The sequence below is a fragment of the Mustela erminea genome, chromosome 5 (genome assembly GCF_009829155.1).
Source record: "Mustela erminea isolate mMusErm1 chromosome 5, mMusErm1.Pri, whole genome shotgun sequence".
Taxonomy (NCBI): domain Eukaryota; kingdom Metazoa; phylum Chordata; class Mammalia; order Carnivora; family Mustelidae; genus Mustela; species Mustela erminea.
The window spans coordinates 48,696,018-48,720,490 of NC_045618.1; the positions used below are offsets into that span (position 1 = coordinate 48,696,018).

General features: G+C 47.3%; 1 protein-coding gene across 7 annotated transcripts in view; it reads left to right on the forward strand.

Moving 5' to 3' along the window:
• The window catches only part of MAP2K5 (mitogen-activated protein kinase kinase 5), a 256,630-nt gene that overhangs the window by 228,540 nt on the left and 3,617 nt on the right, over positions 1-24,473 (forward strand). Inside the window, exon 22 of one of the 7 annotated variants that reach the window (XR_004285719.1) lies at positions 23,858-23,995. The exons of 5 other annotated variants lie outside the window; for them this stretch is intronic. The gene's annotated coding sequence lies outside the window, so the exon portion shown is untranslated. Of the gene's footprint in view, positions 1-23,857; positions 23,996-24,473 lie in introns of those variants that run through there. One more of the 7 variants, XM_032343001.1, reaches the window with a different exon arrangement.

Genomic DNA, 24,473 nt, shown 5'->3' on the forward strand with positions numbered 1-24,473 from the left:
GGGCTGCGGCTGGGCACACCGTCCTTCCCGCCTGCGGAAAAGCCCAGCTCTCCCATGCAGGCCCCAGCGCTGCCTCGTGCGGAATGTGGGTTAAGTACCAAAGAAAGGCAGAAGGGTAGATGGGGGGTGCTGGCTGAATTGTAACTCACTGCACGAGTGGTACAGATGCGGGTCTCAGGAGCCCTTTCTGCTCCTGGGAGATGGGAGAGAACACGCTTCGGGCGTCACAAGTGTGCTCTCCCCGTTTTCCATACTCGGAGCCTGCCGGCTGATGCCAAGGAGGCACGTGGCACCCCTGATTCCTGACCTCAGCCAGCCTGCGGTCTAGCCAGAAGGCTGAGGATATAGACAGCCAAGTGCTGGATAGAATGTGAGACCGGCCCAGGCCCTCCCTTGCCTACACCCACCCCCTTCACCTCGCGGGGCTCCTTCACACGCAGCCCGTGCTCTCGTGCTCTCACAGCGCCCACAGGCGGGAGGCGTTCTTGCACGGTTGTGTCTTGGCTTGTGCTATTTCCTTACCGCAATTCCAGTCATTGTAGGGCCCCCCCCCAGACTTGCTGAGGATTGGAAGTAGCTTTCGATGGGAAACGAGGGTCAACCAGCACAACCTCTGTGACGCTTCCCAGGTCTGCCTCTGTAGGGTTCCTGACTTCCTGTCCTACATACCCTTCCTCCTGGCAGGTCCCTCTGTTAGCACGCATCTCTCCCTTTGTGGCAGTAGTTTGTCTACCTAACCGGTAACAGTCCATAAACAAGACTACAGGTTTCTGGAGGACAGCTTCATGTCTCATTTACCTGAGCATCCGTGACATCTAGCCTAGCCCCTAGCCCCAGGTAGAACGCTCGCTAAATAGTTACTGAATTGAAATGTTATGAAATTAATAGGTAAAATGTTTTCTGCGGAAGGCAAGATTTCTTCCAGCCAGCGTTTTCTGGGGAGGTTTTGTGAACTCGTGACAAGTAAGGCAGGCCTCACAGAACATTTATTTATTTATTTGTTTGTTTGTTTGTTTTTTAAAGATTATTTATTTATTTGACAGAGAGAAATCACAAGTAGGCAGAAGTAGGCAGAGAGGCAGGCAGACCGAGATGGAGAAGCAGGCTCCCTGCTGGGCAGAGAGCCCGATGTGGGGCTCGATCCCAGGACCCTGGGATCATGACCTGAGCCGAAGACAGAGGCTTAACCCACTGAGCCACCCAGGCGCCCCAGTCACAGAACATTTATTTATGTGCGTGTGTTACTTTCTGCATACAACATGGAACACAGCTCAGATCATAAGGAAGAGTAGCTCTAAGATCTACACTAGCCAGAATCCACACTACAATTTATTTTCTCTGAACTTACCTGAAAGTAGTTGGAAGGAGGATTGCTTGCATCTTGGAGCTACAGATAAATTCAGGAAAGCCTCTGCTCTTTAACATTTAAAACAGACTTACTGTAGAGAGAGAAATTAATCTAAACAAATAGCATTTTTTAAACACATGAGTTTACAGAGTTCTTTCATATAAATTAGTCACTTGACCTTCACACAAACACTACAAGGGTTATTCTTATTCCCATTTAACCGATGTGTTAAACCAGGGCTTAGAAAGGTTAATTGACTTGCCGGGAGCCACGCAGCCAGGACGGACTTAGGACGATTCTGCCTTAAACAAAGCTGTTTAACAGTGGGCAGGGGAGAGTGGTTGTGAGAATTTCAGCGAAGTCAAACTATTTCTTGCAGTAGAAAATAAAACTAAGCACAAAGAGCCCGCAAAGAAACATGGAGGGCTTCAGCAGTGTGCTTGGGAACCCCAGATGCCCTGCTGGGATCGTTGCTCCCCCCACTCCTTATGGTCCCCTCTCCCTTGGCCTCGTCCTACCACTGCCAGGCCATGGTTGAAGCAAGGAGCTGGTGGCTGCCCATAGAAGCCTGGACCTCAGTGCAAACAGACCAACGAGGGGGAGAGAAAATAATCACCAGCCGTTTGTGCTTGGTCTGCGTCTGGGAGGAGCTGTGAGAATTTTGAGTTACTGTTTTTTGGTTCTGTCAGCCTGCAGCAGTAATCGAGGGCCTCAAACCTTTTCTTGTTCTCAGTTCTACCATCATGGTTACAGAAATCAGCAACTTCCAAGAGATAAATACTGTACATTGAGTTTGGGAGAAATTTCCTTGAACTCAGCAAATTTACTGAGCCCATTCTGTGTGCCAAATCTATTGCTAGATGCTGTATAGTGCTACTCAAATATGGACCGTGGACTACTAGTAGCATCTGAACTGTTTCTCGAGCACAAGATAAGGAGTTTGTACCAGAATATAGATTACGCATGACTCAAAGCTTCTGTTTTATGCAGCTAATGTTCGTTTGTAGGGAAAATTGGTCAATGAAGGAAGCTGCATGCTGATTGACCTGGTGGCATAGCTCCTTACCCTGTAGCAAACCAATAGCAAGCAGTTCTCAGACCAGCCACTTGAGCTAACAGCTGCAGGAAAAACAGGCTGATCGGAGGCGCTTACAGTGCTGTGCGGAAGTGAAGCACTGATATAACCAGGGGTACAGCTGGCCTGAGTGAGACATCAAGAAGTGGTTCAGTAATCTGTTTATAGATGGTCCAAAAGAACTCAATGAAAGACAACCTTCAGAATGGGAAAAATATTTGCAAACCGTATATCTGATCAGGAGGTAACATCCAAAATATATATGGAGAACTCCTACAATTCAACAGCAAGAACCAAACAATGCAATTAAAATGGACAAAAGACCTGAACAGACATTTTTTCCAGAGGAGATTATATGAATGGCCAACAGGTACATGAAAAGATGCTCAACAGCACTAAGCCTCAGGGAAATGCAAATCAAACCACAATGGGCTGTCACCACTCAACTGTCAGAATGGCTCTCACCCAAATGATAAGCGATGACAAGTATTGGTGAGGATGTGGAGAAAAAGGAACTCCCTTGCACTGTTGGTAGGAATGCAAACTGGTGCAGCCACCATGGAAAACAGTATGGAGGTTTCTTGGAAAATTAAAAATAAACTATATGATCTAGCAACTCTACATCAGAGAATACATTCAAAGGAGATGGAAACACTATGTCAGAGATATTCACACCCCCACGTTTATGGCATTATCTACATAGCCAAGTCCAGAAACAGCCTAAGTGTCATTGACTGATAAACAGATAAAGATACAGTATGTATGTACAATGGAATATTATCCAGCCATAAAAAGAAGGAAATCCTGCCATTAGCAACAATATGCATGGACCTCGAGGGGACTATACTAAGTGAAATAAATCTGACAAAAAGGCAAATACTTATGATCTCACTTATACATGGAATCTTAAAACAGACTCATAGAAGCTAGTTTTGGTGGGGGGGATTAGGTGAGAGTGGTCAAAGGTGTACGATAAATGTGTGTACAAAAGATAGAAAAAGATGGGACGCCTGGGTGGCTCAGTGGGTTAAAGCCTCTGCCTTCGGCTCAGGTCATGATCCCAAGGTCCTGGGATCGAGTCCCGCATCGGGCTCTCTGCTCGGTGGGGAGTCTGCTTTCTCCTCTCTCTGTCTGCCTCTCTGCCTCCTTGTGATTTCTGTCTGTCAAATAAATAAATAAATCTTTAAAAAAAAAAAAAGATACAAAAAGATAAATAAGTACTAGGAATAGAAAATACAGTGCAAGGTGCCTGGGTGGCTCAGTGGGTTAAAGCCTCTGCCTTCGACTCAGGTCATGATCTCAGGGTCCTGGGATCGAGCCCCGAATCAGGTTCTCTGCTCGGCAGGGGGCCTGCTTCCCCCCTCCTGTCTCTGCCTGCCTCTCTGCCTATTTGTGATCTCTGTCTGTCAAATAAATAAAAATCTTAAAAAAAAAAAAGAAAGAAAGAAAATACAATGTGGGGGCGCCTGGGTGGCTCAGTGGGTTAAAGTCTACTTTCGGCTCAGGTCATGATCCCAGGGTCCTGGAATCGAGCCCCAAATTGGGTTCTCTGCTTGGCAGGGGGCCTGCTTCCCCCTCTCTCTGCCTGCCTCTCTGCCTATTTGTGATCTCTGTCAAATAAATAAAAATCTTTAAAAAAAAAAGAAAAAGAAAAAGAAAAGAAAACGCGATAGCTATAGTTAACACCGCTGTATGGTATATTTGAAATTTTATTAAAATGGTAAATACTAAAGGTATTCATCCCAAGGAAAAAAATTTTTTTTCTTTTATTCTTTTTTATTTATGTAAGACCATGGATTTTTTTAAAAAAAGATGATGGATGTTACCTTATTATGGTAATCATTTCACAGTATTCTGTAAGTCAAATCATTATGCCATACACCTGAAACTTACACATTGCTGTATGTCAGTTACATCTCAATAAAACCAGCTGGGGGTAAGAACCAAAGGATAGAGAAGCTAAACTGGTGAGGACCTTAGGAGACGTGTGTTCAAAGTAGTTAGTTCACACAGAGTAGGAAGCCGATAGGAGATCGGTCTGACAGGAAGGCAGAAGGGAACCTGAGGCTGAGAAGACACCCCGCAAATGTGTGTCCAACACACATGGGAGCGGAGCAGCAGGAACACGACCATGGAGCCGTGACCTTGCTCATTTCGATAACCATTACGGTAGAATTGGAAAGGTGGAAAGGTTGGTGGCCAGGTGATGGGCAGACATGCCCCGTCCTCTGTATGTGAAGTCTGGAGAAGCCAAAGATGGGCTCAAGATCCTGAAATTGAGTCTGCCGTGAATGTGGACAAGAAGCAACATGGTAAACCAGAGAGAGCATTGCGGTCAGAAGCTATGATTTCCTGTACAGGCTCTGCTCTAAGTAGCTGGGGAGTCATCGGTTATGTGGCTTATCTGAGCCTCAGCTGCTTCATCTGCCAAGTGGGGGGGATGATACCAATCTTCCAGTATTGTTGTTTTCATTTAAACAAGATGAGAGTTTTGTGGAAGTGTGCTTACAACCTGTAAAGTGCTAGACACATGTAGAGCACTGAATCACTCAGCCTCTTTGGGTTATGATTTTTTTCATCCGTCTAGTGTTCTGGGCATTTCCAACTAGTAGCTTCTTGGAAAACATGTTTGTTTAGTGGTGCCGACTGTGAGTTCGATTGAAGTAAATGTGTGCTGGCTATTCCCAGCAAGTGTCCAGTGAACTGGTAATTTCTTGGGGGGTGGGCGGGCCTCTGTGAGTTTTCCTCCCCAATGATTAGAAAGGTTAATTTTTTTGTCCTCTATTATCAGTAAGATGTAACGAGCATCTTGTTGGAGGGAATTATTGTGAACCAGTTAATCAACAAGTACTGGTCGTCTGTGTCTCTGAGGTGCTGGGATGGGTTCAAAGAATATGAGACACAGTTGTGTCATAGAGGAGCAGAAGAGACCCCCGCACGGGAGACATTCGGAGAGGGCAGGAAGGGCTGTGTGCCGCTGACTTGCCTGGTGTGAGAGCTCAGGGGAGGACGGCTGAGGCTCTCCATGGTCGGGGAGGCAGCTCGGCTCCAGCTGGACCTGGAGGATCCTTGGAATTTGTCTCAGTACGAGAATTAGAAGTGGCAGCTCAGCCAAAAGCCAACCCCTCCTGTCCCTCCACCCCTCAGGCATGGCCCCCCATGACCCCCCTTCTCAGCCTCACAGTCCTTTCTCATAGAAAGGGAGTCCCACAGAGCGGAAGCTTTAAGTGAGGTAAAAGTATGTTACATGCCGGGCACAGTGTCTGGCACAAAATGAGCGCTCAGGAAATGGTCGCCATGATCATCACCATCACTGCTAAAAACAGGAGGGAAAGGTTTCTGGAAGAAGGAACAGCACAAGCAGAGAGCAGAGGAAGCACAGGACAATGAGGAACCCCTTTCCTTCTGGCCAAAGCAAAGGAGACCCCTGGGAATGAAGGGAGTGAAGTTAGCTGGGTGGGATGCGTCTGATCTAGAAGGGCTTTGCCCACCGGCAAGGGCGGTGGCTGCACAAAGCTTCTGTTGGTTCCTGAGCAGTGCAGGGGCTTGGTGAGGCTACCCTCCAGAGGCAGGTGGGCCACCCAGTGCTGGTCTCTGCCTGCTCCACAAGGACCAGACTCTGGCTGGAACCAGCTTCAGAGTAGGGATGCCCTAACCCTCTGGCTTTTTCTGAAATTCCATGAAGGTCTCCAGCCAGAAGAAGAGAAAACTGAGTTCAGAGCCTGTAGCTTCTTGACAGCATGTCATTTGTCTCTCTTTCTGCAGCTTCTTTTCAGTGTCCTTTCTGTCACCATCAGGGAAAATCATTAGTATGCTAATCTAGCTAGCCGTCATTTTAACAGTGACCTTTGCTAACCTGCCTTTGCAATTTCAGGAACTATGTTTGACTTCTCTAAAAGTAACCTTAAATTGTAGTCTTGTAAGAATTCCAGAGCTGTATCCTTCACTCCTTCTTCTAATGAGGTTATGACCAAATGCTCATTATAATTGCTTTAGACTCCTTTTAATTTTCAAGCTTATTAATCATAAGAAGAGTTATTTAAAATTGCATAAATTAATCTTAGATTAAAAGCCCATCAAAGCCTCGAAACAATTAAGAATAAGTAGGATTTCCCTGGGGCAGCAAGTTTTATTTTAATATTGTAGTCAGGTGGATATCAGAACCTTGAAGTATGGTAGTGATTAATGTATGCAAAATTTAAATGAGATTTTTTAAATGGCAAATCTAAATCACATATTGACCTAACTGTAGGCTTTAACTGCATTGTCTGTCATATATTTAAACTGTTTACTAATCAACATTTTAATTACAGCATGTGCTGGCAGACCCCAGGACAAATAAAATCTAGCATTTTAAAATATTGCTGCAAAGTCGGTTATCCAAAAATCACAAGGCTGTTATTGGGAAGGATGAAGGGATGAGAAAACAGAGCAAACTTTCTCGAACAGTGGGGGGACTTGACACACAGAGTCCTAAGTTGTGGGGCTGCCCGGAGACTTTCGGGCCCCAACTGTCACCTTGCCACTCTGCCGGTCTGAGGCCGCTGCCTCTCCGTGGAACAGCAGCTGGGTTTCCTTTGAAGTTGACTCATGTTTAATTAGGGAAATACTTCCCTTCATGTGTTTGAGCCCTGGCTGCCAGGCATTATTTACCTGGACACATAAAGGACACCCCCTTTATTGTGTGGAGATAAGGTAATTCCAGAAGTTTGACTGGACCTCTGCCAAAGTGAGCAGCCTCTTCTCCTTGCCTTCTCCCCCACGTCCTGATCACCCCTGAGTTAGGCAAACTGTCCCAGCTCAGGAAGGTGGCTGTGGGCTGCGTCAAGAGTTTGGCCACAATATCTCTATTTTACAAATACTATTCCGTAATTGAAGGAAGATGAAGAAGTCACCTTGAACAAATTATTTCACCCCTTGAGGCTTCAGTCCCCACTTCGTAGAAGGGGAGGGTCATAGTGACTCACTTACTGTTTCTGTTTTTGGGCAAACCCAGACAAGGTGAAGCACATAAAGCAGATAGCATAGGAGTTGGAAAAGAAGATGTTCCCGAAGATGTTTGCTCCTACCCTCGTCATTTCTTTTCTGAAACTTGTTTTTTTTTTTTTTTAAAGATTTTATTTATTTATTTGACAGAGAGAGATCACAAGTAGGCAGAGAGACAGAGAGGAGGAAGCAGGCTCCCTGCTGAGCAGAGAGCCCGATGCGGGACTCGATCCCAGGACTCTGAGATCATGACCTGAGCCGAAGGCAGCGGCTTAACCCACTGAGCCACCCAGGCACCCTGAAACTTGTTTTTAAGTCATGGTTATAATTTCCAGTAGCCCTGGAGGATATGTGTAAAAATTCGTGCTCTCCCAACCCCTCCCACGCCCCCAGCCCTGCTCTCCAGGGTGTTCTGCTGTTGTTCACGGTGGTTTCTGTTGTTACTGTTCTGCACCTTGCGTTTTCACTTACTATATCTTTAGAATCTTTCCAGACCTTGTGAAAATCTACGTCGTTCTTTTTAATGGCCACATGGTAATCCATAATATGAATGTACCATATAACCAGGACCCTATCGTAGAACTTCTGGACCATTTCCAGATCTTTGCTCTTGAGGTGGGCAACCATCTATGTATGCATTTTGTATACCAGATATGGGGATGCCAGCTCCCCTCTTGTGATGCTGAATTACCAGACTTGAATCAGTGCCAATCCGATCAGGGATAGTCGTTTTACTTTGCATTGTTTTATTAACTAGGAAGTTAAACAATTTATCCTTGCATTTGTTGACCGTTTGTGATATGTTTCACATACTTTGCCCCTCTTTCTGTTCCCTTGTGTTTTTGAGCCTTGACTGCCCCATCTAGAAAGCAAGGGAGGTAGACATACCACCTCCATGGCTACTTCTGCCTCTCTGGTCTGGGATCCCGGGCCAAGGATCCAGGATCCAAGCTGTCCTTTGGGCAGCTTTTATGCTAACAAAAGGGCCCATCTGATCGCGGCCTTGCCGAGCCAGCTCGGAGGTTGCATAGCCAATAGCTAGGGGTAAAAAGGAAGAGGGCCGTTTCCTTCTTTTGTTTAGTTGTGTGTCTTCCTCTCCTAGAAAAGCAGGCTTGGAAATTATAGGGCAGAGCTGGGATTGAACTTCCTTTAATGCTGCCTGTAGACATCAGGAATATTTATTTTCTCTATTTGTTTTAAGCCTGGGAAGACTGTGTGGTTTTCTCACCACTGTCCTGATGGAGCCCTGACCAGCAAGCGTGCAATGCCCCCAGCCCTAATGTGCCATTAATGATAGGTTAATGTACAGTATAATGTTTTTGGGACTACGGGTTCATTACACTTCTGAGTGTGAGGTCTTTCCACAGAGCGCCCAAGGTCCCATTGCATTATATCATGCAATAAAAATACCCTTTTCATATCACACACTAATAAACTGTATTTGAAATGCTGTCTGAGGGCACTGCCATCTTGTCTATAGGCTGTGCACGAGTGCAACAGTTGGGATGCCTCTTTTCTATTTTGTGTTTTAGTTACACGGAATTCTGAACCCAGGGAAGTCTGCTCGTTCTTGGCTTAAATGAGGGAGCGAGTCGGGGCTGGAGGCCTGAGGCTCAGGGGAGGGGCTGCTCCATGAGCATCGAGGACCCTTAATACAGGGTCCTTCCTGGAGAATTGGCAAGGTTCCTAATTCTCCCTACTTCTCTATTGCCCATCTACCTCCAAGGTGCACCGCCGTCAGGAGAACTGGGCCAGTGTCTTCCGTTCTTAGCAGTAAACATACATTAGGTGTTATAAAAATCTCCTCAGAAAGGAGGTATGATAAGTCCAGCCGCGATTCGGTCATTGGTAATTGTGACTAACATCAGCCTCCCCTCGAGGCTGCTGCTCTTCTCCCTGTTTGGCAGCAGACAAAGTTCACAGAGCGGGGGTGGGGGGCAGCCGCAGTGCAGAAAAGGAGAGCTCCCGGCCCCCAGGAGCCACAGGTCGATGACGTGCGGGCACCGACGGAGCCCCTTACACCAGCGCTCGGGCCCCCTGAGAGATCAGAGACGGCATTCGTGCTGGGCGAGCGCCCTCTCTTCAAACACACGTGGTCCCGGCGCTCTTGCCCATTCCCCTCACCTTCCCGTGAGTTGATTGAATCCGGTGATTTTCTTCTCAGCAGTGAGCTGGTAGCAGAGGTGATTTTGAACTCAGGACCCTTTTCTACATCAGAAAAGAAAAGGACATCCGATTTAGGGATGAGGCCAAGACTGATATTGGAGGGCTAAAAATCACCAACTTCATACTTTGATCCAGGGCAAACCATGGTGTCTGTGCTCTGTTGGGCAGGGGAAGGACAGGTTCTACCAGCTGTAGGGTTGGGGAAAGACAGACATGGGACATCCAGCACCTGGGGTCAGGCCAGCCCTGAGACTTCAGCCACCCAGCAGTCCTTACTGCCTCGGAGCTCCGTCATCCTCGTTCATTAACAGGTGGCATCTACTTCAGCGGGAGGTGGCATGTGGTGACACACGTGAGAGCAGCCGACCAGTGCCTGGCCTGGGCGCAGAGCTCACCACGGTCTCGATTATGTTGCTGGTATACCATATTCTAATAAAAGGCACAGGCGTTGGAGCGGACCGTCTGGTTCAAATCCCCCCTCTACCTTAACCCAGTCACTTACTCTGAACCTAGTTTTTGAACCCACAGATTGGAGGTAGTAATAGTAATGCCATCCAGCCACTTCCTGGGGGTGGTCGTGACATTGGAATTTAGATCACGAGCTTGAAAGCACTTTGTGGAATGAAAAACCCTAGTCAAATGCTGCTGTCTGTAAGTAACTGTATTTCTCTCTCCAAATCAACATCTTCAAACTGGGTTATCTTTGAATAAATATCCTTATAGCGGAGCCAATAAGGGCAGCTATTAAAAGTCCTTGCTGCTGTCTCCCCCTCACCACGAGGGAGTGTGTCGCCACAGAAATGTAGACTTAAAATAAGGAAGTTATTTAATCCCACATCCTCATGACAGCAGAGCAGGGAAGGGGGGGGCAGGGGCAGTGTCTGTGCCCCCCACCCCTCGGTTTGCAGGAGGAAAAGGAGCACCAGCTCAAGATTTCAGTATCATCTAGAACAGTAGTGGAAAGATCAAGGGACCATGTTGAATGGGCTGAACTGGTCTGGGGAGCCAAGAAGATGATGGAAAGAAAAAAAAACAAAAACAAAGTTGCTGAGACTGTCCAGAAAAGGCTAATAAACCTTTTGGCTGTACCAAAGTCCCCTTATTTGTTAGGAGAAGAGTTTTTAAGTTTCAAAGATAATTAGGTTTTCTTTCGAGGGTTACAGAGTTGGACTGAACCTTTTGTCTTCAGATGTGCAGACTTCAGAACACTTACACATAAACCTCTCAGGGGTTAAATCTGTCTTTAGGACTACCAGGACTTGAAAAATGTTACCATGTATCAAGAAAACCAGAACTGACAAGTTCATTTTAAAAGCCTGGTTTGTCATTGTTTATCTAATTTTCAGAGTTGACACAGAAAATTAAACCAGCTGACACTCACTCTCTGACCATCTCCCTGGCTCATTTCCCTGGTCCTTTCCTACCTGACCTTTCTAAGAACAAAATGCTCCAAACCCCCAAAATATAAAACTTCCCACTGAGTTTCCAAGTTGCTCAGCAGTCATTCCAAGATTCTGTCATAAGATGTCATCCCTAATGTTATTAAAAAAAAAAAAAAAAAGATGAGGTTATAAATCTGCTCTTGTGAAGTATTTCTTTTTTCCTTCCACTTCGACCATAAATCTTAGAAGTAATCAAACTCTCTGCGAAGGAAGCAGAGATAAACTTGGGCCCTGAGTGTCCCCATATGTCTTCACTGAATTCAGATGATCTGAGGGCTCGTCTGCCCCGTGACATTGCACGGTGCTGCAGAAAGGCTCTGGGCAGGGTGAGAGCTTTGCCATGTTTAACATTGACGTTCGAAAGCTGAGAGGGCAGCTTTGCGCCTTCTGTTGGTGAATGAGCTGCTCCATATAAGGGAACTATCCAGATAACGGAAGCTTATTCTTTATAAAATCAAAAGGTTAAAAAAGGGGGCGCCTGGGTGGCTCAGTGGTTAAGCCTCTGCCTTCGGCTCAGGTCATGATGGGATCGAGTCCCATGTCCGGCTCTCTGCTCAGCAGGGAGCCTGCTTCCCTCTATTTCTCTCTCTGCCTGCCTCTCTGCCTGCTTGTGATCACTGTCAAATAAATAAATAAAATATTTTTTTTTAAAGTTTAAAAAAGTAGATTATAGAGAAGAGTTTTCTTGAAAGTATTTGTCATTTTCTTCCTTATCCTCTTAAGCGTTTAGATAGGTACATCAGGATTTAGCTTTCTTTGTTGTTTTGTTTAAATTTATCTGAGAGAGAGAGAGCATGAGAGGGGAGAAGGTCAGGGTGAGAAGCAGACTCCCCATGGAGCTGGGAGCCCAATGTGGGACTCGATCCTGGGACTCCAGGATCAGGACCTGCCCCAAAGGCAGTCGCCCAACCAACTGAGCCACCCAGGCGCCCCAGGATTTAGCTTTTTAAAAGAATGTCTTTAGGTTGTCATTGTGAGCATCGTCTGTTAGGTGTGTTCTGCTGTAACAGTGTCTCCTGATACTGCCCTGTGTGAGGCCGTTGTCCCTGCCCTGACTGCCCCAAGCTCACTTCCTGTTCTTGGTGTGTTTGTGCTGCTCGTCGATGGCTCTTCTTATGCCTGTCCTCGGTCTTCCCTGCAACCCTTGGCCCCTCACCTCCTCCTCTACCCTTTGACTGTTTCTTTTGGGCTTTATATTGGGAAACCAGATACTAAGCTTGTTAGCGCTAAGTCTGCAATACGAGAAAATCGGCTTGAATAAAGGCTCGAGTGACTAGCTAGAAGTGATCAAGTTTCAGCTGAACTTCCAGATTCTTCGTCTTAAATAGGGGTGTCGAATTGTAGTGACCTGTTGATGTGTCAGGTGCTCCCAGAGTTGGAAACAGGCGGTTTGTCTAAGTAGGAATACAACTCTAAGTAATATGGCGTGTCAGTGTCCTTGTCCAAAACAATATGAGCACTTTGGTCTTGAATCAGTAATTAGGGTAGACTTCAACGTGTTGAAATTTTCTTATTTTCTGGAGGGACCGAGTAAGCCATGACTATACCAAAGGAAGTGCTCGGGCTCTAAAAACCAGATCTAGAGTCAGGTAACTAGAAGCCTTTCCCCACATCTATACTGGATTTGATTGAAAACTAGAGCACAAGTGCGAGGAGAAGCAGTCTTGTAACTAAGTAACTTTGTCCCTCTTCCCGGTAAAAACAGACTTGGCTTCATAAGTCTCTGCTGTGAAGGCGGCCAGCTTATTTGTAAGCAGATGAAGTGTGCTCCCTTAGTCATTCATCGTGCGCATGACCAACGACACAGCCTCAGAAAACGCAGGCCACACCGTTCACCGCCACGGAAAACGCATTTCAGGCTTCCATACATTTAATTTTCTTCAACATTACCTTGCAAACCACAGTAAATCAATAACAGAATAGTTAAGTACCACAGGTTCTTTGTGTTTTGTTTTAGAAAATATTGCTCAAGGCTAGAAGTGGGTTCTATTGATGACTTTTGTTTGCTGCTGGGACACAGAATGATCAGAATTTTCAAGTGGCTTGCTCCTTTTTTGTGGCGATCCTTTGAAAAAGAAAAAGAGGGGTGGTTTCCAATGGAAAACGTTGGTTGCTGATAGCAGAAATGCTAGAGTAACTGGTCATTTTCTTTTCTTTCTTTCTTTTTTTTCCCTTTTTTTTTTTTTTTTTCTAACTGGTCATTTTTAATCCTGTATTTTGTAGAATAGGCCTGACAGTGTTGGCCTTTGTTAAGCTCTTCAAATTTTCCAAAAGGGTTGCCCCAGCCAGTCCCCTGGGCTCCTCCACACTCACCACAATAGAAACCCATTCCAATGAATTGAGTGAGGCCCAGTGAACTCAGGGGCATCACAGCTGAAAACAGTAAAAAAAAATAAATAAATAAAACAAAAAATAATGGCACTTCATTTAGTTATGTACCCAAAATTTTGATAGCCAGTGTCTTTAGCAGTTTTCTTTCCTCTGTGTTTTTTGTTGATTTGATAGCATCAAAAATGTCCCCTTTAGTTTCAGTGTTCATGCACAGGGTTGTTTATCACTCCCCCTTTTCTTTAAGATCTTATTTATTTAGTTAGTTAGTTGAGAGAGAGAGAGAGAGAGAGAAGCAAGCACACATTCCGGCAAGGGGATGTGTGTGCAGAGGGAGAATTAGACTCACAACCGAGCAGGGAGCCTGATACCACACTCGATCCTAGGACCCCTGGATCATGACCTCTGCTAAAGACACCCGTGGTACCCCAGTTCCTTATCCCAACTAGAAAAACTATTACCAAGATGGATTTTTTTTTTTAAGATTTTATTTATTTATTTATTTGACAGACAGAGATCACAAGTAGGCAGAGAGGCGGGCAGAGGAGGCGGGGAAGCAGGCTCCCTGCTGAGCAGAAAGCCCGATGTGGGGCTCGATCCCAGGACCCTGGGATCACAACCTGAGCCAAAGGCAAAGGTTTTAACCCACTGAGCCACCCAGGTGCCCACCAAGATGGATTTTAAGGAGTATCAGCTCTTGCTTAATTGGATGCTTCTTGAAATAAGATGAGACAATGGAATAGGAAGCTCTTTTAAAAGTTGAAAGTGGGGTACCAAGGCTCAGGACCTGGGGCTCACCTGGCATGGTGATGTTTGGTCAGGGGTCTTAGAACCTCCCAGTCACCACCCTTTGCACTGCCCCCACCATATATTTGTCTATATCCCCCCCGACCCCACTCTGTCTGCTCTAAGGTCATCACTGCATTTTCAAGTATGTTGGCCTCTTGAATTCATACGGAATATCGTTATTTTGTTTTCTGGATTTGCGGTTATGTATCCTATTTTCATTCCTAGTGATGCATACTTTGTTTTTTATCAGTTCTGTCAGAGGTTAGTCTGCTTTAATAATTTTTTAAAGGACCAGTATTTTATTGAATTGACCATTTCTTTGATACCTTTCTATCTAATCCCTTTATTTGCAATCTTATGTTTTCTTTGGATTTATTTTTTGTTCTTTTTACAATTTGTTTATATTCTGTTGAAAATGTTCCAATCTTCCCCACCCCTAAATACCCATATAATGCTGTAAATTACCTTTTAAATATTTTTTAGCTGTACCCCATTAATATTGATATGTAGTATTTTTATGTCACTCAGTTCTAAGTAACTTCTAATTTCAATTAGGATTTCCTTTTTGACCCATGGATTGTTCAGAAGTTTTTTTTTTTTTTTTGCAAACACTCAGGTGTTTTGCTGTCTTTTGATTGTTACCCGCTTTTCATGCATCTTGGTCAGTGTTCATGGTTGGTCCAAATCTGTTTGTTGAAGTTCCAAATCGGTATTTGTTGAAGTTCCTTCATTACGTGGTTGACTTTTCTCCCTGTGTTCTCTTTGTGCATGTGTTCTCTCTTTGCTGAATGCAGTGTCCTCTTCACAGCCTGTAGATCAAACTTGTCAGTCGTGTGACCCAAATATTTTGTGTCCTAATTTTCCACACACTTTCTCTCTCTCAGTCATTAAGAGGACTGTGTTCAAATCTTCCTCGATTAGTGGTGTGGCTTTGTCAGTTTCTCCTTACAGTTCTGTCTATAAGTGTTCGCCGTGCCAAAAGACTCTATCTTCATTTCAAGGTGTGTCCTTTACCTTTACGTGAATGCCCTCGGTCTCGAATATATTGCTGTGATCTTTCTTTTTGTCTGCTGTTAATAAACCTCTGCTGTCTTTTGGTTCATATTTGTCTGCTGTGTGTTTTACTTTCCCTTTGCTCTTACCGTTTCTGTGTTCTTGTAAATGAATCTCTGCATTTTGAGGTTGGTGTTTTAAATTTCATCCAATGTTTTTTTAATTGATTACTTTAATCACTTATATTTATTCCTTGTTGGTATACTTGAATATTTTTCTATTATCCTATTTTGTGCTTTCTCTCTACAATACTCTTTTTTTTTTTAACTTCTTCTTTTCTATTCTATTGGGTTCATTTTTTTCCCCTTCCCTTTTATTCTTTCTATTGGTGAAGGAATTATATTCTGTTTCTAGCCTCTCATGGATTATCCCTAAATTTTTCATCTAATTTAGCAAAGCCTAAGGTTAGTCAATAAATATACTCTCCCAAACAATATGCAGCCTTAGGGTCTATGTCTTACCTTCTTATTAGGTAGAATTCGTTTAAATCACATATGATCAAAAGGCAAACAGCAGCTTAAAGAAGGCCACAAAGGTGCCTTCTTTAAGTAGGGTGCCTGGACTAGCGCAGCAGCTCCTTCCATTTTACCAGCCTAGGGGCATGTGAGCTCTAGCCGCCAGCAGTGAGAAAAAGCAGTAGAAAAGCTCGCCCTTGTGTTCAGGACATTGGCACACAGCGTACATTCTCACATGGGCCAAAACTAGCTGCAAGGGAGGTGGGGGTACAGTAGCTCTGCTGGATAACAGTGTTCCTCCCTAGAATCAGGATTTGTGTCAGTAAGGAGGAAGAGAGAAGGGTCATTGAGAGGCGGCCAGCACTCTCTGCCGTAGCCCTTCTCCCCTGAGAGCATCTCCTCCGTCCCTCCTTGCATGTCCTCACAGTCCAGGATTTCATCATCACCTTGTTTTCAGATCCTCGGAATCAGTCCTTACTGTCACTGTCATTTTATACATAATTAGTGCTTGTTTAGATTTTTCCGTGGGCATACCAGTTGTTTGTTCCTTGTCGCTGTTGCATTGTGCTTCCTCAAGAAAGAGTTCTGCCGGGGAGTGGCTGTGAGGGGCAGGACCATTGAGCTTTTGTTTAGGATTATCTTTACTTTGCGGTCATTCTTGATCGTCAGTTTAATCGGATCAGGTTAGTCTGACTGTCTCTCCTGGGGTCTTGAAGAGATTCTGTTGTCCTCTGGCTTCTGTTCTTGCTGGTGAGACTCTGCACCTCCCTCTGTAGGCAATACGTCACTGTCCGTGGTGTTCCGCACTCTCCCTACAATGTGTCTGGTGTCGATTTCATTATATTCATTCTATTTGGAGATCATTGTGATTCTCTATTCTGGGAATTCACTCTTTCATCAGCTCTCAAAATCCTCAACTCTTGTCTCTGGATTTCACCCTCCCCCACATGTTCAGTCTTGTCTGGGTCTTTCTGCTGGGTCTTTCTCTTTCACATAAAAGGAAATTTTTCTCTCTCTCTACTGTGCTCTGGATGATCTTCTTAGGCCATTCGTTGTAGCTTACTAAGTCTCTCTTCAGCTGCCTGGCTCATCCGTGCAGTTTCTTTTGTTTTGTTTTGTTTTTCCAGTGACTTCTTTTTCTTTTCTTTTAAGATTTTATTTATTTGTTTGACAGAGAGAGATAGCACAAGTAGGCAGAGCAGCAGGCAGAGGGAGAGGGAGAAGCAGGCTGTCTGCTGAGCGGGGAGCCCAATGTGGGGCTCCATCCCAGGACCCTGGGATCATGACCTGAGCTGAAGGCAGCTGCTCAACCGACTGAGCCACCCAGGCGCCCCCACTGTTTTATTTTCTATAAGTTAACATTACATTCTTTTTCAGATCTTTCTGTTCTCTTTTTCATCATATCATACTCTTTTCTTAATACATTACTATCTTCTTGTATGTTTTTAATCTTTTCAAATGGCACTTTTTTACATTTTCCCTCCCAATTATTTTTCAGTTATCTCAGTTCTGAGAACTCTCATCTTCCTGTGTGTATCTTGTCTGCTCATTCTTGTCTATGGCAAATTATATCCTCACAAGTTTGGAAATTTTTACTGTAAGCTCATACTGAGTGGGGTTTATCACTATGGAAATGGTTTAATTTTAGAAGGATTGCCCCAGAAGGGTTTTTGGTATGCTTCTGACAGACATTCCAGAGTAACAAAAGATCAAGATCAACATTGTATCAGTTTATCAGTCTGGGGTTCTCAAATAGAGGTAGTGCACCCAGTGCCAAACTGCACAGGGCTCTGCCCCATTTTTTTATTGCTTGGGCAGCCCCCCTCAGGGCCACTTACAGTCCCCTTTGCTGATGGTTAGCCTTTCATAGCTTATCCCTTCTGTAGTTTAAGCTTTGTTCAGGGTTTCAGGGTCAGCTCCTTGGGGAACCTTGTCTCCTGTTTCTGCTTAGTTCTTCATTCTTTCTAGAACTACATTCCTGGAACCACTAGCCCCTGTAAAACCACAAGACTTCCACTCACTTATTCTGGTTTTCAGCTCCATCTTCCTTGGTAACCATTATGGATTGCCTTTCTTTCAGTTCAGCCATGCTTTTTAAAACTGTTCCATTTTATCTGCCATGGCGAGGGCCACATTGGAGGGCCACATAGAAGGAAGACTCTTAGGCTGTCTTAGTCTCTCATCATCTCTTCATTGACTCACTGTCAGAATCACTCCATTCTGCTGTGTTCAACAAATGTACGGAGCTCCCACCGTGTGCCAGAAATTGTGCCAGTTCTGGTTGCCTACCCCCTGCCTTTCCTATACCCACATGCTCACATATACCCACACACATGAGCACATGCACATGTAAAGCAAAGGCCTCCAAGCTCAAACATCATAACTTCAGAGGTAAGGAAAAAAAACAACCAACCAACAGACAAAGAAAACAAGAGGGCCAGAGAGAAAATCCATCCTTCTGAGCATTGCGTCTTTTAATCTCCACCACCATACAGCCATCACCCCACAAGACAGACCTTGACCATCTAGACATCAGTAAACGGCCCCATATTCACTACTTGGACATACTGCAGAGTCAGCCTGTCAGGCAAGAGTCCTCAGCACTGTTGAAGCAAGACCCCCATTCTGCCTCTGGCACCCCGTAATCCCAACTCCTGTGGCCCTCTGAGGTCACCCTGTGCCCCCTCCCTGCACCGTACTGCACAAGCTCTCGGATGACTCGCAGGGACCTCGGGAAATACCTTGTTCTTTCGATGGGCCATTTTCTGACCAATTACCCCGTGTAGGAGCACATAGATCTGCTCAGATGAAAGGTGGAGAGCTCCTTGACCCCCTTAGATGCCTGTGTACAGGCTAGGATGGCTAGAGGTAAGCAATTTGCTGCTAATAATTGAATATTTGGGGAGAAACATCTATTTCTGTAGCAGTGGTGAAGAGTAAACTCAGGAAGGTTGATTGAAATGGTGTGTCACAGCTGCAAACTGTTTCTGAGGTCTTAAAAGAAAATGAAGGGCCGGAAGGGGCCCCCTCTACCCCCACCCAGGGTGGGGAAGAGCTTTAGAAATCAGAGGCCTAGAAAGCCGAGCTAGGTAGATCAGGCAGGTTCCCCGGTAGCTGCACAGAGACAACGCTGGCCGCCCCGTCTCACTGCTGCACCCCCAGAGTGTTCTATGCAGAGGAATAAGGACCCCCCCCATCACTGCCCACCTGTGTCTGAGATACCAAGTCTGTGGACCCGTGATCTCGTCCTTACAAACGCCTCCCCGAGAGGAAGAGAGTGCAGCCGTATTCGGTGGGACTGAGGAGGCTAGCAAACCTTGTCCCCATGTTCAAAACCAACTAAGAAACAGGACTCAGGAAATGACGGAAAGTAAGGATTGGCTTTACTTCTACAAAGACCTAGATTAAAGGACACACTTACCTTGTGGCCCGCGTTGCCTTGCTGGGAATTTACCGGTTCCCAGGGGCGAGCAGCCTTAGAACCCCCCCACCAGAGGGCAGGCCGGAACGCGCCCTCCCGGTGGGCAGGAGGCCCCTGAGCTCACCCCGCTCCATCCTTCCTGCTGCACTCCTCCTCCCTGGGGGCACAGCTCAGGAGTGTAGTAACAACAGAGTCCTTGCATGAGGAGTGAGGAAGCCTGGGGAATGCAGGTCCCCCGGGGAGTAGTCTGCCCTTTGCAGTGAGGCCTTTGTGGCCCTTCCCAAACCATCACTCGGGGATAGCACCAGGAGGGTTTGCTGACTCTGTCCGGGGCTCCTTGCATTATCCTATACAGGGACGGAGAGAAGGATTTTCACAGAGGGGCCTCAGCTCCTCCCTGCTAAGTCCCCATTTGTGGGGACTCCCCTCCAGCCACCTCCTTCCCCAGCTCCCCTGGTGACCAGCCTGGCACACCGGGCCTGAAAGGCAGAGTTGACCCCAGGGGTGATTATGATTTCTTATGTCATGTAATTAATATTATAAAGACTGCCTGCTGCCCTACCACTTGTCAGCAGGCCAGCAGACACCGGGCATCTGTGCGTCCTTTTATAAGTCAGATTGCTCGCTGATCGGACTGACCTCCTAGGTAAGCCAGGATTCAATTAGTAGTTTTGAACCTGTAGCCGCAGAATGTTCTCTATTACGTAACTCTATTAAGATAGGAAAGAAAGGTGTTTTGTTTTTTTAGCATGAATGTATTGGTGTTCATTGAGGACACTTCTTTGTAAAGTCATTCGTGAGCCCTCTCTTGAAGGACACAGAATCCAAGGGCTGGGCTCCTAAGCGGGAGTTACAGTGCTATCTCCGTGAGCGGTCAGTTTCCCTATGCTGTTGTCTCAGTAGCACAGTCAAGGAACTCCTGACTCTTCCCAGTGCCGGTCCAGCTCAAGCATCTGTTAAACACATATAGAAGCTTTACAAAGGGAATAGCAGAAAACTTTTGTTTTCAGAGTTTAGTCACTGACAGTCACTAGCAACTGTTCACATGAGCTGCTTACGGTGAATCTGTAGGTCAGACAAGAGGGGCGCAGAGCTGCTGGAATAGACACCATCAGAAACTCAGAGCAGCCTTGACCCTCAGCGCCCTTGCTGGGCATCATGGGGCAGCCGCCGGGCAGACGGACTTCATGGGCTTGGTGCACCTGTCTCCTGCATGGCACTCACCGTTGTTCTCTGTCCTTCCGGTGTGAGTGCACATCGCAGCCCTGAGTTCTTTCAAATGGCCCGTGCACCAAAACAGCCCTCCTGGCTGTCCCCCCACAGAGAAGTCCAATAACATGCACAGATCTGACAAGCAGGACTGACTTTGCTCCAAGAGCCGCAAAGAATAAGTTCACATCACTGTGCAGGGTGACGCTTGCCGGTCGGTACTCAGTGGAGCACACTGAGTTAAGCAGATGAGTATGTACAGTCGTTTTTAATTAGGTTTTTACACCTACAGTTAAAATATTTCTTGACAACTTGAATCAAACATTTAGAAGCCCTCACACACCTCACATCCTGCGTTTCCGCCCGTCTCTGGAGTCCCGTCGGGCCCTGCCACTCCTCCATTAGTGCTGAGTAGGAACGGAAGTGCCAGCCCCGCCGCGAGGACTGCAGTCCTACAGGGGACGTGCGGAGAGCCTTCCGGCAAGGCTCGCAGGCCCAGCAAGGAAACACAAAGTGGTGGGCAGAGCATTGACACTGGGGACCCTTCAGCCTCTCGGGTCACCCCTTATAGGCATCACCTAATCACAAGACTGCCCCACCAGCTCGCGCGAGCAGCCTGTTGGGACTCTCACTTGTTTCAGACTTGGCTACCGGCTTGGCTTGCTTGCTTCAGCGGGCTCCCAGGTCCTTGGAGTTCTCTCCCATGTGACTTCCTCCTCCATGGGAGAGGAGTGCCTGGTGACTGGGCTCATCCTGTGGTCCAGAGAGGACCGCTGCCTCCCGCCAGAGTCTAGAGCCTCCTCAGCTCTTCGAGACTTCTCACTAGGCCTGCCGGCCCCAGCCTGTGGTGCTTCTCAGCCTGGCAGCAGAACCCTGGGGAAATGCCATAACTTACCAGTCAGTCCAACTAATTGCCTTGGTGGCTCCTAAGTGATTAGCTCTGCCCTGCCCTCAAGTGGTTTCCAGTCTAACGTTAGGGTAACAGTGGGTTCAAATGATGTTAACGCATGGCAGAACAAGAGAAGGCCTCTGGAGAGGTCAACAAGAGGGCGTGTGCCCAGTTCTCTCTGGGGGAGATGGCATCTTCTATAAGGAGACGTGACAAAAAAGGCCCCATAGAGGGAGAGCGGAGGTTAGGGGTATAGTCAGCTGTTGAACACCTGTTTCTGATTGTTCTTTCTGTGGTTACCTTCAGAGTCCAGTTAGTGTCTAGCCCTGGAAGGTTTCCAGGCGCTAGACCTGTAGTTTTCCTGCTTCTCTAGAGACTGGGTCCAAGGAGAGGGAATGGAGAAGTAGGGGTTCTCAGCTAGACCATCCACCTCTGCTCTGGGGGCAGGCTGTCCTGCAGGGTGGAGGCTGCCGTCTCCAGCCCTGGCACTCATGCCACAGGACAACACAACAGCGGAGGGCTGGGACGCTGGAGACAACACGGCGTTCAAGCTCCATGGCCTTGGGCTACTTCCTCAACCTTCCTGTGCTTTAGTTTCCTCATCTGTCAGATGGAGATAAGAATACTCAGAGTTGCTGATTATTAAATCATTTGAATAGAACTGCCTAATACATAGGACTTTGAACAAGGTAGGACACTTTTTGTCACTCTAATTGCAGTTACCAGTTAAAAACCACTTGTTGGGGCACCTGGGTGGCTCAGTGGGTTAAAGCCTCTGCCTTCAACTCAGGTCATGATCCCGGCATCCTGGGATTGAGCCCTGCATCAAGCTCTCTGCTCAGCAGGGAGCCTGCTTCTTCCTCTCTCTCTCTGCCTGCCTCTCTGCCTACTTATGATCTCTGTCTGTCAAATAAATAAATAAAATCTTAAAAAAAGGGCACCTGGGTGGCTCAGTGGGTTAAGCCGCTGCCTTCGGCTCAGGTCATGATCTCAGGGTCCTGGGATCGAGCCCCACATCGGGCTCCCTGCTCAACAGAGAGCCTGCTTCTCCTTCTGTCTGCTGCTCCCCCTGCTTGTGCTTGCTCCCTCTTTCTCTCTGACAAATAAATAAATAAAATCTTTAAAAAGTAGAAATTTATTTTTTTAAAGATGTGTTTATTTTAGAAAGAGAGAGGCCATGCTTGCAAGTGGGCAGAGGGGCAGAGGGAGGGAATCTCAAGCAGACACCCCCCGCCCCCCTGAGCATGGAGTCCAACACGGGGCTCCATCCCACAATCCTGAGATCATGACCTGAGCTGAAGTCAAGAGTCAGACGCTTAACTGAGCCACCCAGGTGCCCCGAAGTAGACATTTAGAACTCACTGTGCCTGACCTCAGAAAGCACAGTGGTCAGTGTCCTCCAGGACAGAAGAGAGCCTTGGATTCAAACCCTGCGTCTGCCGCTTTCTAGCTTTTGACCTATTGCTTGGCACCTCAGTTCCTTTTGTCTGTAAATGGGGGTGCTGGGAGGGTTCGAGGCTACATGCGGTTGTCCAGCAACTGTACGGCGCATGGCAAGTGCTGACACACAGAGTATGCCGATGGCTTTGTCCTGCCGCAGGCCTGCTACTAATTGAGGGCCTACTGTGTGCCCGCATGGCAGGTATGTCTGCAGATGATTGATGATTCACATGCATAATGTTCTTGAGGAAGTTATGCAAGAGAAGGAAGTGTGCAGACCCCACGCAGGTCAATTCCCATTTGGGAAGAAAGTCTCCAGACCCCTACGCCTCGGGCAGCTCTTAGCACTGCAGCAAGCGGTGTGTCCCTGCCGGCAGAGGGTAGAGCACTGCCTACACGGAGGGCCTCGGGAGTGCCCTGCGGTCGGTCAGGAAGGCATCTCGTCACGATGAAATGGATGGGAAAAAATTAGGGACAATACTACAGAGGCAGAGAGACCCGTTCTAGTGAACCCCCGATCACTTTGCCCAGATAAAGGAGAGGGAGAACAACACTTCCCCCACCCATGAGTTCTTAGTTTCCACCAGGGCCCTTCCCTGTGCCAGCACGGTCCGCTGCTCAGCCCTATGTGGCCGTGGCCACACCAGGTGACGGCGGCCGTCTTCGGTGGCCGGGGACTTGTCCCACGTGCGCTCCCCTGCATCCCACTTTTGGAGCCATCCTATCTCTTGCGGTCCCAATCTCTTCCCTTCATTATGTCTCCACCTTCTGTGGCCAAGTCTGTGGACCATAATACTTCAACCCTCGCCAGTTTAATTGTTGCAACTGGCCCGGAGAGAATGCAGGAAATGAGAGTGGCTCCCACTGCCTGGTGATGGGGCCAGCGAGATCGGCAGCAGCCCCAGCGCGGCGCACGCCCCACGCCCGCCAGCCTCGGCGGAGTGGCTGCTGACATGCTTTTTGGCTGGAGGGCAGAGACGCCCGTACCTGGGACAGCGTCGGGGGCTGGGGGGTGGGGGGTGAGATGCTCCTGACAAGCTGCTTGTGGGTGTCGCTGCAGGGGGAGCAAGGCACACACACACAACCCCCCGCCCAGTTCCCTGCAGTGTGATTGGGGCTACGAGGGTTTGCCCATGTCTGGATTCCTCTCCCTGGGACAGGATGGGCACTTCCCCCAAGTGCTGCAGGAGGCATGAGCCCTCCAGGGCCTCATGGAGACCCCAAAATGGCCTGCGAAGCCAGCTCTCTGGTTGCAGGTGTGGGAGAGCATTTGGAGTCAGAAGCCTCGCATTGGTGTCCAGCCTGGCCCCTTGCTCCGACGACCCTGGACAGGGCCCTGAGTGTCTGTTTCCTCATCTGGAAGGTGGACACGCATGGCTGTGCGTGCCTGCAGAGTGAGTGTGGGGATTCCGTGGGAAAATGAGGACAAAGCCCTTGGCAGGTGCCCGGCACACAGCACCCCTCCATGGCACTGGACTTAACACTAGCGTTCTGTAGGGTGTCATTTCCGTCCATCTCCGGCATCTGGCTGTCCTGCATCTGCTTGGGCCTGTCCAGAGCCTCCTGGGAACCCAGGCACCTCAGAGCGGCTGAGGGATTCTCCTGCCTTCTCTAGAATCATCCGTCAGGTTTTCTTTGCTTATTACACTCGTGAGGAGTTCCTGCATTGTGCATGTCAGGAGTGTCGCTGTATCCTAGAAAAGAAGCAGGGAACACACCCGCCAGGGTCACAGCGGACAACAGTCCGGCCCTGAGAATGCACCAGGAGACTTAATTGAGTTCAGCCCCAGCACTATTAACCAGTCGCTTCCCTCTGTTGGGCCTCAACGTTCTCTTCTGTAAAATGGGATGAAGGTATGCGTGCCCTGCTTC